Raw genomic sequence first — 22,142 nt, 5'->3', positions numbered from 1 at the left:
TGTAGAGTAAAGTGCTGAAGGCAAGCTGCATGTAACAAAACTGAGAATCAATACTACAGACTTTGCTTGCAAGTCAAGTAAGTGATGAGATATAGACTATGAGTATTTCACATACCACTCAATAGAGTTTTATAAAAACCTCGGAAATCTCAGTCTATAGAAAAAGTAAACTAATAGTGATTATCCAAAGAAACTGCTTCAAGCATTTAATATCATCTTACTTCTTATACATTGAAAAGATTTACTTTTCCCAGCATGAGCATGAAATCATTACACTTTTTAAATGTGCTGCAGAGTTTCAGTTCGTATAAAAACGGTCCTGAATTCAGCACAGATCACATAGACCAGGGGTATTCGATTAAAATTCAAAAAGGTACAGTTACTAAAATTTCCTCCCAGCAAAGGTCCGAATCTTATATTGCCACCTAAAATAGTGTACCCTCACTAACGCACATACATTTCTATATAATTTATTGTTAAATTTTAAGTGTTTTCAAAGTCTGAACTGAACTTGTAATCCTGTAGTTGTCTTTACTACATGTCAAGTAACAGACAACAGACACTGAATTTCTTCTGAATAAAATAAATAAAAAGTGCAAACACGGCTTTGAGCAGCCTGAACTTAGGGCCTATATTTAAAATAATGTAAAACATTCAGAATCTTTTGAATAAAATAAAAGTGCTTTTAATCTTTTTAAAAAAATTAAACAAAAGACTTTTGAGCTTCCCCTTTTTAAACATTAACTATATTAATAACACAGGAACTTGGGCAAAAGAACATTTCAAGTAAAATAGAACAGGGCAGAATTTACTGAATAAAAGAAAAGTGCAGAGCTTTGAGCAGCTCCCTTTTTCCTCTCTCCTTTCCACCTCTCCTTACTCCCTTTCCATCTTCTGTTCCTAGTGAGAGAAATGGGCCTGTAACTGTCCTGCCAGCAGTTTGAATCTTAATTGTCCTGCCAGCGTAATTAGGTGCATTACTGCCACCTTCTGCTCTGGAGTATGGAACAGAAACGATCTACGTTAACTGCGCATGAACGAAAGATTTATCTTTTTATTAATATCAAAGAGCTTATATAATCTTATAATATTAGATTATAATAAGGAGATGCTTAATATTATTAATATATTAATAATATTAAGCATCTACTTATTATAATCTAATATTATAAGATTATATAAGCTCTTTGATTTAGCTCCTTTTTATTTTATGAGATATCTCACAGAAATTAGCCCATCCTAATGCTGGGCACAATCCCACACACACTCTCACACTCATTCACACACTATGGATAAATTAGAAATACCAATCAGCTCAAACTGCATGACTCTTAACTGTTGAAGGAAACCAGAGAACCCTGAGGAAACTTAAAGCACAGGGAGACTCCATGCACACAGGGCAGAGGTGAAAATCAATCCCCCACCCCTCAAGGCAAACATGCTAGCCACTAAGCCAAGAAGAAGAAGAAGAAGAAAATGCCAAATATTTGAGTGGGTGTGGTCTGAGTGGGTGGGGCTTGGACTCATCCCAGTCATTTTAATGATTATATTATCCTGATCCAAGGCAGCTGACTGAGTCCTGTAGCTAATAATGTAGCTCGAATGATTGAATTTCATGTTGTCAGAGCTGTCAGTTAGCTCAAATATGCTTAAATTCACAATTGAACTCTTTAATACTCTGTTGTATTACCTACCCCACCATCCCAAACTGCATTCTCTGGCACGTGATGGTGCAGTGCTTCAATGCAAGCTGTTGAAATTGCAGCTTAGACAAGTGTGCCCTAAATCGAGTGTGCAATTTGCCTTCATTTGTTTACCAAGTACACAATGGAGGGCAAAAAACGCAAGAAGTCAGCAGTAATCAGCAGTAAACATGCCTGCATGTTGTGATGGTGTGGCAGTTTGTGTTTGACAACTGTTTATTTGTGTGCTCGAGAGGCAACTGGTACATTTATTTGTGCGCTGAGAGAGCACCAGTATGATGGATGTGGCTCGTCTCGGTGTGTCGCTTCTCCCACTTGGAGCAGCCTGCACTCCTGCAGTTTGGCCACGGAACAAATGTGTGTCTCCTAGCGCTGCACACACACGCTGTTCCGAGTGTGGTCTAGCCCCGGGTTAACACAACGTCGGGGCAAGCTTAGCCGTGTCTCACCCCTCCGGACTGGCATCGCCAAAGCAGGTGCTAATGCGTGTGACAGAAGGATACACACATCGTCCAGACTTCCTCAGCTGCGAGGCAGTGAAGAGATCTAATTGAGCCACGGGTTTCCATGGAGAGCAATATGTTCCCATGCTCTGCCGTGGATTTTGTGATTCACTGTGAACTCTGGTTAACCTCCGGACTCGATTTGGTAATTTCTTCGTGTTCTGCAGAACTTAATAAAAAGAGGACTACCGGAGGCGCTGAGTGCAGAGGTCGTGGACAGGAAATGTTTGCCAGCACCCACATGATGTATTTAGATGCATTATGGTGTTTAAGTACATTTCAGACTTTAAATTAAAGGTGTGTGTCACATGGAACCTAAATGGCATGCAGTTGACTGGGAAAAAAAAAAAAACTAGTTTCATATAACATAACAAGTCATACAAAATATTGAGACAGACAGAACATGATGATTTTAGATCAAATTTTAAGGATCCATTGTGATAAAAGTATAAACCCCTCGAGGTAAAGGATTTGAACATGCATTATGCAAGGATGCCTCAATACCATTTTTTTCCCCCAGGTCAAGCGCATGCTTTTTTACTTCTCGCTATATCTGTATCTATCTATAACCAATACATTCATTCATTCATTCATTTTCTACCGCTTATCCGAACTTCTCAGGTCACAGGGAGCCTGTGCCTATCTCAGGCGTCATCAGGCATCGAGGCAGGATACATCCTGGACGGAGTGCCAACCCATCGCAGGGCACACACACTCTCATTCTTTTTCATTTTAGTGACTTTAAATGACAAGCATTAGCTAGCTACACTAGTTAGGTTACTAAAACATTAGTTGCTTGAATCAAGTAGGATTTTTGTGTCACTTCAGAAAAGTGCATTATGTCAAGCATGTGGGTTAAGCTGCTGGGCTACAGATCAGAAGGTGGTGAGTTTGAATCCCAGGTCCAACAAGCTGCCAATGCTGAGCTCCGTCGATTTTACCCTTGATTGCTCAATTGTATAAAATGCAAGTCCTCTTGAATAACATTATGTTATTCAAATGTTGTGAATATGCTTCATTTTCATTGTGTCAGAATTCCTTTGCCGCCAATGATCATCCATAACACTATACTGTACAGACTCACCTTGTGTTGTCTGTAGACATTTTTCTCACCTATATTTACTAGAGTTTTTGCCGTCTGCTGCTGTCAACCAATTCCACTCGCCAAATTTAATGTTGGTAGTTTTTTTTAAGAAAATACTGTACATAATTCCTCCTTCTTGATGTCTGCTTTGCTTTTACTGCCATCATTAATAGTGAAATACTTCAGATGCCAGCTCTTTGTAGTGATCACAGTATGTACATTAATATAATACCATGTGCAATATCACATCATGTGCCATATCATAGTATGTGCAGTATGTTTTAGTTCCCTAGCACCATTTTGTACTTTTTTTGTACTTTTGTATATATATAGAATATTTTTCATTCATATTTATTTCTCTTGTGATATTTATTTCTCTCCTTCGGGATTAATAAAGTTCTACCTTGTCTTGTCTTGTCTTGTCTTGTCATATCTTATCTTATCTTGTCTATGTCTCATATCACACATTACACTTGCCTCAGATGTTGGAGTCAGAATATTATTTTGGAGTAAATGACACAGACATACTGTAGAAAGTTACAGCAACAGAATGCCACAATCTGTATTTGAACTATTTGAATTAATATCTGTGTGTGTTTAGTAATCTAAATGTCTGTGGATCATCTGTATGCAGGTTTAACTCAGAAGTGGTCATTGATTAAGCCAGAAGGATATTTTTTTATTAAACATATCACTTTCCCTGAAATTCTAGAAAACACTAACAAACCCCAGAGAACATTTATCTCAATCTTCCTTTAAAAAATGAGCACATTATCTATACACATAACCTATTCACATTTGCTTACCTTCCTACAGTATTTGTATTGATGCAGCCCCTATCAGAAACAGGCAGCTCTATGAAGCATCGACACTAATGTCTTCAGTCAGCATGTATGTGTTTGTACTCATCAAATCGCTGCACTGGATTCTTGACAACTTGAGCGATCATCTCATTTCACGATCCTGTTAATGTGCCTGTCGATTAGTAGACGTCCCCTCCGGCAGCACCGATTTTCTCTTTCCTTTCCTACCTGAACTTGTAATAAAGCCTGAATAACACATTCATTTTTTATGACCTTCAAATCATCTCCATATGCCCCCAAACACCCCAAAAAAGCTACAAATTTGACTGATACCTTGAAAAGCAGCTAAATCAGCACTGATTTCCTCATAGATGGCTCTCCATTAACCTTTTATTATTTTTCCATACATTTTTCTTTTTCTTTCTTTCTTTCTTTCTTTTTTCTTTCTTTCTTTATTATTATTATTTTTTGCTTGCATGTTGACTGGAAGCACTTTCTCTTTCTCGCTTTCTCTGTTCTCTCTATCTTTCTGTCTGTGCAAGCCACAGGGTTTACAGTAATCAATGGTGATGAATGGAGAGGAAGGCTCTCTTTATTCTGCTCCTCACTGAATAGAAAGTTTCCATTATCTCTCACAATGTATTCACTCTATCAAAGTGACAGGGTTGAGGCGAGCCACACTCCATTGCCCTCCCCTTGTGCCCTACCTGCCTATGTAGGCTTGCTTCAAAAGCAGGAGAGAGGGGCGAGGGGAGGTTTAAAGCAAAAACTCCATTGAGATTGGTGCTATGATCTTTAAGTCCAGTCCAATTATGAACGATCGTTTGTAGCATTTCTTTTTATAAAAAGGATTTTCCAGAATTGCAATTCAGTCATTTCAGGTTTGTGGCAGTGAATGCTATGAGAATCTCCAGAAGATGACGCAACACGAAAGGGATACTTTTTGGTTTTTCTTGTTTGTTTTTTTTGGGTGTTTTTATAAAGCAAAGAGCACAGAACAAACAGCATCTCCAACAGGAAACGTGAAGATTCACTGATTCCGGTTCATCGCTGGGAGCAGATTCGTTTTGAACCAAAGCTCAGAGTTGACTTTTTCCCTATCAGTTGAATATTTGGTATTTTGCTATCAGCATATTACAACAGACACTATCCTCCCATACATTACATATTCTCATATGCTGTACGTATCCATGCCCTGTATTTGTATATAGTGAATAATTCTATTCTTATCTATTTATTGTATTTAAATTTTTTTTGTATTTTTAAATTAAAAGTCCAAATGTTTCCAGTGACCCTCTTGTCATAAAGGCTTCAGATTTGCTTCAGCTCACATGGTTCTGTGTTGTGTTTTTACTTCCTGCCTTCTGATTGGTGTAAAAGTAAAGTCATGTCCTGCTGCCTTGCTGAGAGACGTTGAGCTGAATATAAAGTAGTGGTCCTCTGGTAGAAGGGTCACGCACTTAGCAGAAAAAAATTTGACCCAGATCCTCCCGCTAACGCTGAGGGAAGGGAGGGACCCATTTTCCATGCTATGTAAGACTGCTTTCCCTCTAGTTGCCATTAAGCAAAGTATAATAATCCCAAACTGCAGCTTTTCACTTCTCTCTCCCTCATTAGCTTTTAATGCTGTTGATCAAGGAAAATGACTTTGTACTTTCCTTTACCTTTTTAATTTGCACCAAGGTCAATTAACCCTCGCTATTAAAGTAACATTCAGCGTGCTTGGCCTGAGTCGAACAGAACGCCACCATGCCGTCTCTGACACAAACTGGGTCTCGTAACCATGGCAAAATATAGTGACATAGAAGCAAATAGTACTGATGTAGCTTCACATTCCATATGTTACATTACTTTAGGATAGGGTAATTTCTCGCTTGGCTTACATGCATTAGCTACAGAGTCCTTGTCATTCTGCATAAACCTATTACAGAGCCAGACGTTGAAAACTACCCATATGTCTAAAAGCTTTTTCTCAAGGGTAATACACCCTGAAGGTAATAAGATGGCATAGCATGCAAAATACTGTTCCCAGAACCCAGGAAGGGTGGACGTTTGGATCATCTATAATAATGCTACAGCATTAGCGGCTCAAAATGTGCTACCATAAGGATAATAATAATAGGAACAGATGTGAAAGCTGGCAAACTCCAATGTAATAAAACGGACAGCCTCAGGATAGTAAATGTTATTATTAATATTAATACATGACCAAAGAGCTTATGAATAGCTTTTCAAATGAACTGACAAATTCAATCTTGTCCCTTTTTTATTATCTTCATGCTATTAATTAGTCAGAACAGTTTCACTATAGTGTGATCACTTTAACAGTATCTGTATGATTGAGTCCTCGCTTCTGATTGAAAATACTGTAGAATTCAATGAACAACAGATATTAAGAACTGGTGCATTTTAAGACGTACACGTTCAATTGCTTTCATTTGCCATTGCACTGTACATGACTTGTTAATATGGCACATGTTTTGAGGTAGTATAAAACTACCATAATGGTTAGAAAGAATATGCCTGACAATATGAAGTGCACATCTACAACCTTGGAGTGTTCTGAAGTGCTTCTTTTTTTTAGCATTATACTGTAAGCATTAGGCTTACGCAATTTTACCAAAGAAAAAGCTTTTAAACTGACCAAACCTACTGTTTCCTGCACACCACTGTGAGTAAGTTGGAAATAGCTAATGTAATCGCTAAACTACAGTACAAAGGCACACTATGAATCCAGTTAAATACTACCAATGATAGCAGTGGAGTTAAATGCTTGATTCTGATTGGCCGGATGGTGCTGATTAATTTTTTATAATAGTGGCTCGGACAATAGTTCCTGCAACCAAGGTGTGGTACATGAAAGGATTTTAGTGTAATTGTTTATGTGGTGAAGTTTCTTTTAAGAAACCGTTAATTTAGCATTTTTTGTCTCCAGTATAAACATTTTGTAAGAGCTAGATGAAGAGCTGTAACTTTACGTTTAGAAATTTGACAGATTCTTTGTAAAAAATAGAGGCTGGTCCATGAGTGACACTATAGCTGGTAATAGTTGTAAGCTGTTCAGGGAAGTGGAGGCTCAAGCAGTTGACGCTCTGGGTTGTTAATCGGAGGTTTGGAGTTCAAGCCCAGGCACTCACTGCTCCAGAGACGGTGTATCATAGCTGACCCTGTGCTCAGACACCAACTTTGTGACCCCAACTAATGGCACACAATCACTTTAAAACATAACACTACTCCATCCTTGATTGTTTTCCTATAACGGCATGTTACGTCATGATTTATTCTCTAGATTTCACGGCACTAGAATGTTCTCTAGAATATCCTATCAAATGTCCGGAGGCTTATATGCTACCCTGTTGTCTTTGCAACAAATACAGTATAACAGGCATTATGAAAAAAAACTCAATAACCTGGTTATTATCTGTTATTTGGAGAACACAGAACTTGGGCGAGAAGGCTTTATTTGGAAGCAAAAAAGTCTTCTCTCTCTATGATGACATAACCAAAAATAACAGAAAATCGCCTCTGCCTATTTCATGTAAAATAAAATTGCAACCCCTATGTAAATGTCATATAAGTTTATATTCATTTCTGTTTATTTAACCCAAGTTTACTGCAAGCAACAATGAAGAAACAAAGATTATTTTTAATACACTAATGTTATTGCTGCAATTGAGCAATTCGTTTTAATTCTACAGGAAAGAATGGCTATATTTATAGTTTACAGAATGTGGAAATGTGAAAAGGTCCTGGCAATAATGATGGAGTGGTGAAAGGGAAACTACAAAATCAGCTTATCTTTGTTTTTAAATGCTAATTGGCCCTGGCATTAAAAAGTGAGATAATATGTGCTGAAATGTCCCTAAATGATTTCACTTGATTCTGTTTTGTCTGGTAGTGTTTCTTTGACTCCACTTTGCCTCATATATTATTACAAGCGGTAATAATATAATTCCTTTTGCACTTTACTATACAAACATATTTGATCAAATACATTAATTTCGGACATTCAAAGAGAAGATGAAAACAGCATGTGGTCTTTGAGGAGAACGACCTTCTGATTTATACACAATCGCTGGAACGTACAGTATATGACTTTAGAAAGGACATTATTTATAATCACACCCTCCAGTGTCACTCAGATGAGGATGAGGTTCACTTTTGAGTCTGGTTCCTCTCTTTCTTCTTCTTCCATCTAAAGGAGTTTTTCCTCACCATAGTCGCTTCAGTCACCTCAGGCTTGCTCATTGGGGATAAATACAAACACATTTAAATATAAGTCTAATATTAATCTTCATTTTTGTACTATATTTCTTATGTTCTGTAAAGTTGCTTTAAGTCAATGTCCATTGATAAAAGTGCTATACAAATAAAATTGAATTGAAATAAAAACTCATTAAAAGTGACCAAGTCATTAATCATTAACTTTGCACAATGTCCTGATAAATGAGAACTTTGAGAATATTATGTTTGAGAGATCCACTGCTCTCTCTGCATCTCCATCACAGAACCACAGTGATTGCTTCTAATCTGTGAGTTTTCTGGAAGCCCCAGCCCAGATCCAGATTCCTGCACACCTAGGTTTCTGTTTCAGTCTCTTTCATCATAACCTTATCCTCTGCCTGTCTTACTTTCATTTCCCCTCGGACCACAAGGCTCAGATTTATGAGCCCTTCTCTTGTTACGTCTTTAAATAAAATGTGGGTTGGTGTCTTGGAGGTGGTTCCCAGCAGAGACGGTATACGAGGAAGTCTGTTCCCTGGTCCACCCTCAAAGGCGTGTTCCACAATATCTGGCAGAAAGCGTGAGAACAGCCTTAGTGTGTTTATTTTAGTTCATATCTTGTAATTAGACATGGGAACATTAACCTGCTGAATCTCATGCTTGTAACACTCATGTGGACCCTGGTGTGGACACAATTTTTCTTTTTCGGTCAACAGAGAGAGAGAGAGAGAGAGAGAGAGAGAGAGAGAGAGAGAGAGAGAGAGAGAGAGAGAGAGAAGATGGGAAGAAACTGAGTGAAGCAGTTATTGCTAGTCCATTGGAGGAAGGAGAGGGGGAAAAAATCTACCCAGTTCTATGGAAAGCAATTACTGAGGAAATGAGAGATTTACAAATAAAGAGCCTTATCACCTCTGGCCATACAGACATGAGAACACAGGAACCCATTGGATGATGGAGGTGGCTATGAAGGTGGTCTGAAATAATTAACTAGGTAGGGGTGGATACAATAAAGAGAAGCCAATTGGAGTTGAGACTCAACTTCAAATATATTTAAATGCTAATGTAAAAAAAGACTGATCAATGTGCAGTTAAATGAACCCATGTAAATGTAACTGTCTGTCCCAAAACAGTCAAATAAATTGTAAAAACATCCAGCATCAAATTCTTGCCCAGCCCTAGTCATCAGCAGAAAGATGACTATTTAGAGTAGACTTGGAGCTGAAACACGATTCGCAATCAACCAAAAGAGCACTTATGAGCAAGCAATCAGTAATGCAATTCGTAATATAAATGATATGATTAATTTCAATTACAACAGCTGTCGAAACACAACCGAACTAAAATATAACTCTCAAACATATGCTGCAGGGTCATGTTTGTCCTTCATACATTTTCGAACATTTCTTCTCCATTTTTCTTCATCAGTTGACGGAAATTGTGTTGATAAGGGCGATATTTGTTCAGGCAGCTCAGCACAAGGTAAATTAATTTCATTGAAGCCCTCTCGGTCTGAGAGGATCATTCATTCTGCCAGTCACGTCACTAAACAACTATTAAATCAATTTTAAAAAGATCATGGTTTACACAAGAGGACCAAATAACCACGCGGTGTTTGCATTCAAGTGTGAATTGCAGGGATTTAATTAGAAGTTAATTTGAGTCATTCTGCTAATACAAACAGTATGGAAATGAGAGGCTGCATCTGTGTCGAGAGACACTTCCTCAGTATGTACTGGGAATGACAGACAGGAGAGGACAAACTACAGGAGCAGGAACACACACTTGGTCCCTTATGTAGCTGCTGGAAAAGACTGTACTGAACTAAAGGAGTGAATAACTGAGCTTGTTATTTTCCCTCATATCAGCAGTGACGGCTGGTGGCGAGATTAGCTGTGAGGGCTAAATCTAATATCTATCAGCAGTTTTTTAATTATTAAATTATTTTCTGATTAAATCTTAAATGATTGAGGTTGAGGTATTGCATTAAATCATAAGGATTCATCAATTATCAATTATACTGTAACATGGTGAATCACCAACTTAAAATAAGGCTCTCTTTTCATACTTATAACAATTAATCATTTTTTTTATACCAAAGGCAAAATATATTTTACTCTAGTGAATAAGTTACTGGCATGGCAGTAATGATATGAAGAATTTTTTTTTGTTGTTGTTATAGCATGTTATTCAGCAGTAATTTGAACATTTGCATGATATATTGAATGGAGCCTTACGTGAAAATGCCCTGGAAAAAAAAGTCCATTTAGATGCATTAAATCAAAATGCAAATGAAAGCTAATTATGCCACGATGCTGAGGTGTGAGCATTCCTGGTGTAATTATGCTGAGAGAGCTCTGCTGAAAACTCAGATGACACTAGACTGCTCCGCGCCAAAGCCACTGTGGAAAGCGGAGCACGTTAACGCTGAAAAGTGGCACGAATTAAATGCTCAAATACACAACTCTCGCTGAATGCCAAGTGATGAAAAACATCACAAAAGAGGAGAAATGTATGGTAAACTGCAAAAATCTTGTGTCTAACCATTTCATAGGCCGGATCAAAAACAAACACGAAACAGGAGAAAAATGACTCAGGCTACACTATAGAGCTTGTTGAATGTATTTGTATTCTAATATATTCTGCTATAATTAATGAAGCAAATGCTTTTTGATATTCACTTTTGTAGTATGGTAAAAATATATATGTGTATATATACACATATACATATACATATACATATGCCATGCAAAACACTAAATAAAAGAGCACATTTTTGCACTTGTTTATATCCATGCTATATAAAACTAACCCTGTCTCAAGACAGGAAATAGTGCATTGTTCTTTCAGTGGTCTGCTGCCTGCCATTAAGTGTTCTCATCTCTGACAGCAAGATCCCTTTATATAGCACTTCCATCTGTGGTGTAGAGCGTCAGCAGGCAAACACTGAAGGTTACAGGTGCCAACATATCGGTGGAGGTCAAAAGCATTCATATTAACTTGTTTCTGGTTGCGAAAAAAAGGAAAAGGTTTAAAGAATCTTATAGTATCTACATGAAAAATTCATAATGCACATGATTAAAGATTTACCCATTACGTGGGATAACTTCAATAAATATTAGAAGCACAGAGCAGGCAGCAGAGCAAATCGATGTAAGTAAAGCAGCAATTCAGCAACACAGCCTATGAGGATAAGATCTCTGGTGGTCAGAAGATATTCAAAGATCAATTGCCTTTTTCTCAAATGAATCTATGCCATCCTTGTAAAAAATACACACACAAGGGTTGAATTACAACTCAAGTGTAATGGGAGTGTTTTTTTTTTTTTTTTTCACATATCTTGTGCCAAACATTTCTGAGAAAATAGGGTTTAAGCAGCAAAATTTTAGCCGAATGCAACCACATAACCGAGTGCATCAAGCTAACCAGTGCTATGCCCTGAGGGATATATCACTACAGATTAAAGCTCTTAGCTGGTGCATACCTGTTTTCACCCATCAATGAATTACTAATTATTATCTGATCTGAAACTGTAAGATATTAAACTATACTATAGTCTGAATCTAAAAAAAATGGAAATAGAGAAGCCTGTAGAACCTGCTTAGGATCGTTACAGAATATATTAACAGTACACTGCAGAGCATTCATGTGAAGAACAATATGAATGCAAGGGAGGGAAAAGAAATCTATACAGCCACAGCATGATAATCTACATTTTCTTAACTTTTAACAAAAAATTTTAAGCCATGGCAGCCCTAGCTAATTTCAAGCATGGCAAATATAAAAAGGTTCTAATCAAAACGCTGAGCAAACCCTCCATTTTCATCAATGCACTGTTTCATCTTGTGTTGAATACCAATGATATGGCACTGCGCTCTATTCCCCTCGGGCCAGAAGTGAATGTGACTCCCTCATACACAACCTCATCTGTATATATCATTTCTCTTCTATTCTTTTCAATGCACATGTCTTTAACCAAACACAAATGTCAGAAAGATTTATTGCAAGTTTTGTAAGCACATGGATTACATGAATTACTGACTATTTACATTTATATTAATTTTGTATTTCAAACCTGCAACACGGCTTAATTTAAACATGCCAACCTCTGGCAGATGGTTTGTAAGCTACAAACTACAGTCTGATTAAGTAATCGATATGTATGTAGGTCATCAGAATACCAAGTCGGTAGCTGTAAACACATCTTGTGGTATTTTAATCTTCAGGAAACTGATCAATGTACAACAAACCACTACAGATATATTGCTATCTTTTATTGAAATAAATAAATCCCCCTTAAAAGAAAGTATTGGCCCTCTTATTAAGTATGGAATAAGGTTAATATTTAAAGATGGTGTTTTTATTGTGTATAATATTTTAGTTCATTATAGTTTATGGACACCTGACCTCACACCCAGAGGAGTGTCCCTAGGTCCCTAGACCACTGCCACAAAGTTTCTAGTATGCAATTTTATTTTTCTACAATCTGTATGCTGTAGCATTAACATGTTCCTTCACTGGAACTTACAGTAGTGGCCCAAACCTTTTCAGTAAGATAATGGCTCTGTGCACAATTCAAGCTCCATAAATACATGGTTTGCCAAGACTGGAGTGCAAGAACTTGTCTGTCCTGTACAGAATCCTGACCTCAATCCCACTGAAAAACCTTTGCAATGAACTTTAACTCTGACTGCACCCTATACATTTTCCCCCAAAATCAGTGGCTGCATGAGCACAAATCCCGAATCAAACTCCAAAATCTTGCAGAAAGCCTTTGTTGAAGAGTGTAAAGTATTAAAACAGCAAAAGGGACTAAATCTGGAATGAGATCTTCAAAGTGAGTGATGGTCAGGTGACCACAAACATTTGGCTATATAGGATATACAGAGAGAGATTATGGCAATTTGTTTACATTTATATATTTATATATATAATCTATTATGGATGTTAATATTACATTTGCTTTTCTGGGAAAAAATATACAATGAGTAAATTTTCAAGCATTTTCTCTTGTTATTTGCATAAATGATAGCATTATAGACATTTATTTTATGCAAAGTAAGGTTCAAGAGCAAATAACAAAGAGGACCCAAGTCCTTTTGCATGCTTTTATGCTATTTATAAAACCTTGTAAGCTTTAATGATACTATAATTCTTTTTTTTTTAATGTGGTGCATCAGAGGCAAATAAAATATGCATGCCAGCTAAGAAAAACCTGTCTGGAAATTCTGAAAGTACATACAGGAAGAAAACATGATTTAATATTTATTATAAGGGTATTAATACGTACGGTCTAGAAGCTACTTCATTTCAAGTCTAACTTACTGAACAGCATTCCCCAACATCACAAAGTTCATAATTAATTTATGGAATTATACTTAAATAAAAAGAGGCATTTTAAATTAAAATAGTGCTGACATTAAGTGGATCACTTTACAAAAATGTGTGCTTTGTTTATGTTATCTTAATTAAAGGCGTGCGTGTCACTAGCCCTTGAATCGCAGTGTGTAGAGGAAAATCAATATGACAGCCTGAACTTGCTTATCAAACTTTAGTGATTTATGTGCCTTTGATTAATTCATTTTCTTGAAAATGGGAGATATTTGCACAGCATAAATGTCATGTTGAGCAGCTCTCTAATTACTGAAACAAAGGGCAGTCATTATCATGGAATGGAGACTGTTTTTTTTTCATGGGCAGCATTCTGGTTTTGCCTACTATTAAATGTAGCTATGTAGAAAATTCTGCCTTTAAGACTATGCCACTATACATAATAATTAAAGCAGGCATGTCTCAGGACTCTGGTGAACTCACTTACAGCCTGGCTCCATCACTTTTATATGAAAAGTACCTACGTTCTACCTTCATAATACATTCATAGACGTTGCATACATATTTTATAAAGCGGTGTCAGAGGACTTATGTAAAGCTTATGTCAAAACTCATGAGGCAACACTGCAGATTTTATTGAATATGACAATCTGCCTATAGGCATGTATCGGGAGATAGGGGAAAACAGAGAAGCCAGAGAAAACACAGGAGAATCCTGGAGCTGTTAGACAGCAATGCTACCTGCTGCACTATCATGCTGGAAAGGATTATGAGTGGAACAACTGAAAAGTTTTCACCCTGTCAGCAGGATGTTATGAGTTTGTATCCTTATTATGGGTGGGATGTAAGGGAGCATAGCTGTCTATGCTCTCTGGGTGGGCTGATAAAAAGGTGGTAAATTCTCTTTTCCCTGTCAATCAAAGCAACATAAGCCTATCATAGATGTGTGTAAGGTCATGTATGCTGAAGAGTGCAGGTGGCGCTTTCTTCAGAGCCTTGATTTACAGCATGAACTGCAACTAGATGGAGGGATGACGCTGGATTGACTCGTGTCTGTGAGGAAGCCTGCTGGTCTTCACCCTCCTCTGGTAGCTGTCATATAACAGGTAACAGCAACAGTTTGTTTGGAATTGGCAAATGAACAAATTGGGGGGAAATGGGGAAATTATTGAATGTATTTACATATTATTTAACAATTGCATAGAGAGTGAAACTGAAGGAACGCTGAAGAACTCAGTCATTATTGTTAGAGCCATTATGCCATGCTATGATTTACATCTGCGTTACTTTATAATTTGCTTTGCTTGCCATTCACATAAATTTGGGTGATGTCCTCCAGGTAAACTTCTATGAATATATTTCTTGACAAATATACTGTACTATAAACACAAGAGCAGATGGAGTTCTGGATGTCAGCAATCCACAAGTGAATTGTTTTCACACACCTCGTCAAACTCCCTCTTAAACCTTTTAATTTCCCTTTGAAAGCACTTTTGGCAGTCAAGGCTATTTTTCACACAGCAAACTTTGTCGCATATGTTTCCCAACTTTTCATCGCTGGCTGTAATTATCTGTAATATATTAGTGTTCACACACAGCAGCCCCATCTGTTCCACTCTTAGACAAGCTATTTCTCATTACTTGACTCACCACCCCCATTGTCAGTGTTGAAGGGTGGGTGACCTCTGGAACTGTATTTCTAACCCGAGAGCCTAATTACCGAAAGGCAAGTCATCCACCACACAATGTAAGCCACAGTTCATTTATTATGTTAATGAGAGCTCTGGCTTTTCTGTGTGCTGCCTGACAGGTGCACCGAAGTGTGCTTCTCAAGGGTTTGTGGAAGGCTGCGCTTCATGCGTGTGCTCATATAAGCCTGTTCTCTTTGACAGCCAGAAATCAGACTGACAAGTAATATGTACCAGGAGAGAAAGAACCTACTGAGTGTCTACCATGATCCATAGTGATGTTAGTGCATGGCTTTACAAGGATCCTTGAACTTCATTAAAGAGATGCTGGGTTGTGTTTGCTAATTATTTGTGTCTCCAGTCAAACAAAGTTTCAGGGTGTGCATGTGTATAGAAATTAGACTACGATAAATTATTTCCAAAGAAGAACTGCTTATTGGTTATGGATGTGAAATACCGCATGATCATTAGAGCTTTTCAGGGTATGTTTTGGGTAAAAACAAGACCCATGCAACAATCTGGGCCCTACTAAAAGGAACAGCAGTGTTACTAAGCAGAAGCACTCTTGAACCTAAAGCACTTGGGTAGTAAGTCGACATCCCCAGTGTCCACTTTGGCTTTCAGCCAACAACTCAGCATCTCCACCATGTTACGCTTGCTGGAAACGAGCCCTAACCACAAAGCCACTACCGCCCTTTAAAAAAACAGCGAGTTCATCAGGATGAAAATAAATCTGGAGAAAGCTATAGATTAGGTTTTTACACAATTCCCTGTAGTTTGCAGTTTACAGAGCAAAACATCAGCAACAGCTGACATGTAAACTAAAATAATGTAAACTAAACTGATTTCATGTAATGTGTTTTAACAGGGGGCAAAAATCTTTACAGCTTCTTGTGCTGATTTGAGATGGTGGAAATTAGTAGATCAAAATGTTTGGATATCATTTTGCATTCTGAAAATTAGTTAGAGGCATACTGTAAGCAGTTGGTAAAATTAAAGAGTAGTGTTCCTGATTTTATTTTCATTTACTGCTACATTTTAACAGATAATTATTGGATTAAAACTGTTCTATGTTTAGCCAGCTACTTCTGAAATAAACAATACTGACTTCTTGTACTCTCCAATATAATACAATGTAAATATATATAATTCATAAGCTTAAACGCCTCTGTATAATCTCTCTATGGCATCTTCATCCCATGCTTCAAGGGACAATTCATTTGTTCCGGTTTCCACACAGGCAGCCTGGTAGGTAACCTGGATGACATGTCATCGGAAATGACCACATTGGCCCAGTATGTGCAATTATTGCACTGGGCTGATCTTCAAACAAGCTCCGGAGTCCTGGTAGCTCTCTGGAACTGCATGGTAATGGAGATGACTGGCTCTGTGAGTCTCATGCTGGCCTCAGTCAGTCCAATGTTTGTAATTGCTGCATGTGTCACAGAGGGAAACGGGACGAGGCCACACGGAAGAAGAGCAAGGACAGATGGCTAGGGGATCAGACCGATGCAGGAGATATGACAAGGCACAGCTCACCTCACCACAGGTGCCTGACAGTGTAGGAGGCTCCCGCCAAGAGTCCATAATCTCTCTCCGGCACTGTCCGCCAAGCTGCCATCACGAACATGTTCATGTGGTCTTACCCACAGGTTGACTGTTTTGTGTGTGTGTGTATGTGTGTGTGTGTGTGTGTGTGTGTGTGTGTGTGTGTGTGTGTGTGTGTGTGTGTGTGTGTGTGTGTGTGTGTGTGTGTGTGTGTGTGTGTGTGTGTGTGTGCTATAGATGACTCAGAGCAGGAAGACTGGACATTAAAAGAAAAACAAAACAAAACTATACTTAACTCACTGACTCATCAGCTACATTGTGCATTGTGAACATTTTTGCCACTACAACAGTAACAACCTGATCCCATTATCTATACTTTATTGTTGGTTAATTTCATTATCTTTCCTGTTGAGTCATATCTCTGACTCTCTGTTCTGTTCAGTAGAATATGTATGAACATTTGTCCTCTGCAAGAGGGTAATTTTAAATACCAGCAATCTAGCACTGGTCCCCTAATGGGTGGGATTCAAACTGGCATTAACATGCAAGGAGCACCAAGGTCTTAGGTCCTGAGCCTTCAGCGTATGGCACTTAGTCGATGCAAAACACTGAATTATTTATAGGAGAAAGAAATAAATTCAAGTCATGAGACATAAAAACCCAAGTGTCATGGCCAGGCTTGAGATTAACCCTGAGGTGACTGGGAAAGTTGATGATTGTTAATAAAGAATGAATCTTCATCAGGAAATCTATCTCGGCATGTTCAAGCTCACTTACTGACTAGCAGTTTTAATTGGAGACATACTGACAAAATGGTGATTTCTGGTATTTGGTTAAAGTATTAATTTATTCATTTATTAATACTTTAATAGCCAGAAATCACCATATTTTATGTACTTGAGAATATATATACGAAGATTGTCATGCTATGTGATGTTAATTATTTGTTAGTTTAGTTTAAATCTTAAATCATATTTATCTCAAATTATATAGATCACAATCATATTTATTGTTTTTATATGGGGTTAATCATATTTACAGAAATAGCAAGCCATAAAAGGTTTTCTAATATGAGTCGATATAATTTACTTTGCACCAGGGGCGGTTCTAGGATTTCATCTTTAGGGGTTTTAGCCCTCAGTGAGAATTTAAAACAAGAAGAGTTTTATATTATATATTATATGACTACATAGTAAACCAAAAGTTATGGTATTATTTAAAATGGCAAAAGTGGACAATAAAATTTTATGCATGATGTAATGATGCCAGTCTTGAATCATGTATGTTCATGTATGTGTGTATTCTCTACAAACAGTGTGTCCAATGAATGCAGTCATTAATAAACAAATATTCACAAGACAAAGACCAAATCAATAAATGTTATTTTTCTTTAGTATTTAATGGATTGTTTGCATTAATAATTTGTTTGTGCTACAACTCTGGTAATAAGAATAATGATATTTCACTGCTTTTGGTTGCCGTATGTGCGGCTTTCCGCCGATTAATGTTAAAGATAAACGCCTCCAGCTCTGACTGCGCGTGCACGCTGCGGACGCACTTTTGAAAGACTACAACGCACGCGTGTAAAAGCAAAGTAAAAAAAAATCACTCTTGGATCAAACTGATATATAATTTTCTTTCCCATCGACGACATGTCCTGCATTTTAACGTCATTTTTATTGTTTATTTATGAAAGTAAAAATTATACTTTTTTTGTTGGTGGCTGAAATCACAGACAGGGGGCTGAAGCCACCTTATAAAGGGCCTAGAACCGCCCCTGGTTTGCAATATTAAATGCATTACAGTGTATTTCATTGTGGACACCTTTTAAGTTTTACTTCAGTGTAATTTTGAGCTACTTCAACTTTTACTTACAATTTTGACACAATGCCCACATTTCCATTTAACTTTGTTAATTGCGTTCGCTCCAGATATCAGATAGATAGATAGATAGATAGATCGATAGATCATAGACTAGTCTTTCACCTTATGGATGTTTGATACTATGATTATTTTTTTCTAGCACAGTAGACCAGCCTTCACACTGATGCATATTAAAGCTGACACATCATTGCTCTTTGAGATTCTGGTTACAGTATACATTCCACTCTCCATGATATTTTCCATGATGCTATACAATTATACAATTCCATTCTATACAATTCTTTATTAACATGTTCTATTTATTGTGATGTTTTGTACTGTTAAATAAATAAGACTGAGTAAATAATCAAATCAAATCAACAATCTCATTCTGCATTATTGTTACTGCGGTTTGTCCTTTGCACTGAAAATAAATAAAGAAATCGGTGAAACTATGAACAGCAATGTTCTTGGTTTAAAAATGGTATTTGCATTAGCTCAAAGCACAAACTCTTCTTGATGTAATTCTAGCTCTAATCCTTCTTAATTCACTCGCTGTAGATTTCTAAATGTCCTCTGAGGTGAACCAGCGTATATGACTATCAGTTCTATCATAATAGTTTGCATAAAAATCTGATGACACATACCTCCTGAGCCCAAGAATGCATGAGCTTCTAATAGGATTATACAGGTATTAGGGAGAGATGCAAATACCTAAATCCAAACCAATCCCATTATATTCACTGACTAAATTTCCAGATGCGTCTATGTATTTTTTGCTTTTCTCTGTTACAGTCAATGAATCTGTTTTATGCAATGTTGGTGGTATATTTTTTAAAAATCCGAAAAATTAAGTATTTTTGGCGGGCAATGATAACTTCATTAGTAATATATAACAATGGATTTGTTGTGGATTACTGAAGCCATTCCTATGAGAGGGAGAGAAAAAAATATTTGATTATTATTGTATTAATAATAATAATAATAATAATAATAATAATAATAATAATAATATGAAACAGAGTAACAAACAAAACGTTATTTCAATAACTCCTGATCTTCTGGGATATTTAAGCCCAATAGACTCTAGAGTTTATATAGAATGGTACAAAAACAATCACAATCCAGTTCTGTGCGTGGAAAGAGGTCAAAGAATATTGGCCAGACTGCTTCAAGCTGACAAGAAGGCTACAGTATCTCAAATATCAACCATGTCGAACACTGAGGCAGACTTAATCAGGTTCAACTCTTGTAAGCCAAGAACAGGGCACTTGAATGAGACTACAGTGGACAGCGACTTACCAGAACTGAGTAGCTGAAGACTGGAACCGTCCATTTTCAGTGAATGAGGAGGGCTTCAGGTGTTCCTATGGCTTTGAGAGTTTACTCTGTTAAGGATCCTTAGCTATTAACCACTGGCTCAATCTAGCTAAATGTGGAACATTTCTACTACCCCTGTAAATCATAGTCACGCAGCCTCCTACCTCAAAGTTACCTCACTCTTCACATTGCACCTTGCACCCTCTGATCTACTAGCTTTGCTTGACTGGTCCCACCATCACTTAGGGCAAGAGGTAGGTATACAACAAGACTCTTTTCTGTTCTGGCTCCGTGGTGGTGGAATGAACTTCCCCTAGATGTCTGAACAGCTGAGTCGCTGACTAACTTTAAAGGACTTGTGAAGACCTTCATCTTCCTGAAATACTTCAACTAGTGCTTATTTCCCTGTTTGTTGTCATGTACTTAAAAAGGAAGGGTGGGTGGGGGCAACATCCTTAGCCTCTAACCTAAAGAACGAGTATTGATGTATTCATTGATGGAGACTTCAAAGCACTTTTGTACGTCGCTCTGGATAATGGTGACTGCCAAATCCGTAAATGTAAATGTCATTGTAAATATCAATACAGGGTTAGTTTGGTTCATTCTGTGCCATCTATTCAGTTAATAAATTAGCACAAATAATGTTGCTTTACTGAGGCTTTATTTTCTATCCAACATGATACTCTGGAAGTCAGCAAACTCAAGGTGTTAATGAGAGGCAGGTGCCAAGACCACAGAGAGCCAATGTGACTATATTTCGCAATAGGACAGAAGTACCGTTGGCTGGACAAGCTGTTAAAATGACATGTAACAAGTAGAGTGAAAACCTGTGGTCTATGGGGAACTCAGTCATAATATCATTAAAGCTGAATGAAAAGTGAGAGCACACATTTCACACGACATACTCACACTCACCATGCGGTACTGAGTACTGAGAAAAAGCTTCCAATATCCACCATTCATAATCCTAACGTCACAATCTGTCTTCTTTCATGATTCAAAGCACATCACAAATCTCATGCAGCATGAAATACAGAGGAAACCCTGAGAAAGCACAGCTTATTTAACACTAGAATTCAAAGACACGTAGCAACAAAGATACTCAGTCACTTCAATAAACTAGCCATTTGTACAGTTATCTGTGGCTGTTCATTTTATACAGTTTTCTCCCAGTTTAGTCACAACCATGGAGAAAGAAAGCTCATACCTCCTCAAGACACATGAATAACTGTCACTTGTGTAACATCACAGCAGCTGAACACACTTCCGAGAATGTTAACTCTTGGATTTCTTTTTTATACATGAGGTAACAGATGCCCATGATTGGCTTAGCATAGCTTTGATCAACGCAGGAGTGAGGAAGGCCATCCGTTCCACCCTGAAAGCCAAAAAAAGGCTTCTTTTGGATTAGGTGGCTGTAACACTGTGGTGTTGTAGCTTTATGAAGGTCTTGTGATTTTCTGTGATTTGGCTCAAGCTACAAATTTTTAATTATCTCACTTTAATGAATAATTTCATGTTCTATTGCAATTTTCAGGGCTCTCCTTAACACATAATCATTTTAATGATTTAATTAAAAAAAAAAGGTAGATAGGAACAATAGATGTTGAAAGCATAACATTATAGAAATATATAAGTGAACTTGGGGGGGTGGGGGTGGGGCACGGTGGCTTAGTGGTTAGCACGTTCGCCTCACACCTCCAGTGTTGGGGGTTCGATTCCCGCCTCCGCCTTGTGTGTGTGGAGTTTGCATGTTCTCCCCATGCCTCGGGGGTTTCCTCTGGGTACCCCCCGGTTTCCTCCCCCAGTCCAAAGACATGCATGGTAGGTTGATTGGCATCTCTGGAAAATTGTCCGTAGTGTGTGTGTGTGTGCCCTGCGATGGGTTGGCACTCCGTCCAGGGTGTATCCTGCCTTGATGCCCGATGACACCTGAGATAGGCACAGGCTCCCCGTGACCCGAGAAGTTCGTATCAGCGGTAGAAAATGAATGAATGAATGAATAAGTGAACTGCTAGAATTTAGCACCACTGGCATAATGTTTTTTTGTTTTGTTTTTTCATTTAAGTTGCTTTCTA

General features: G+C 37.7%; 1 protein-coding gene and 1 long non-coding RNA gene across 8 annotated transcripts in view; one reads left to right on the top strand and one right to left on the bottom strand.

Annotated features, from left to right (window-relative positions):
- cadm2b (cell adhesion molecule 2b) overlaps positions 1-22,142 on the bottom strand; it is a 162,013-nt gene that overhangs the window by 116,834 nt on the left and 23,037 nt on the right. The window lies entirely within an intron of this gene.
- LOC113643417 lies at positions 13,740-18,099 on the top strand. Its single transcript, XR_003440786.2, has 3 exons — positions 13,740-14,751; positions 16,574-16,701; positions 16,781-18,099. It is a non-coding gene; the product is annotated as an uncharacterized LOC113643417 (long non-coding RNA).

The sequence above is a fragment of the Tachysurus fulvidraco genome, chromosome 11 (genome assembly GCF_022655615.1).
Source record: "Tachysurus fulvidraco isolate hzauxx_2018 chromosome 11, HZAU_PFXX_2.0, whole genome shotgun sequence".
Lineage (NCBI taxonomy): Eukaryota > Metazoa > Chordata > Actinopteri > Siluriformes > Bagridae > Tachysurus > Tachysurus fulvidraco.
Note: the sequence above shows the minus strand (reverse complement) of the source record. Positions and strands in the feature narration are given on the sequence as shown.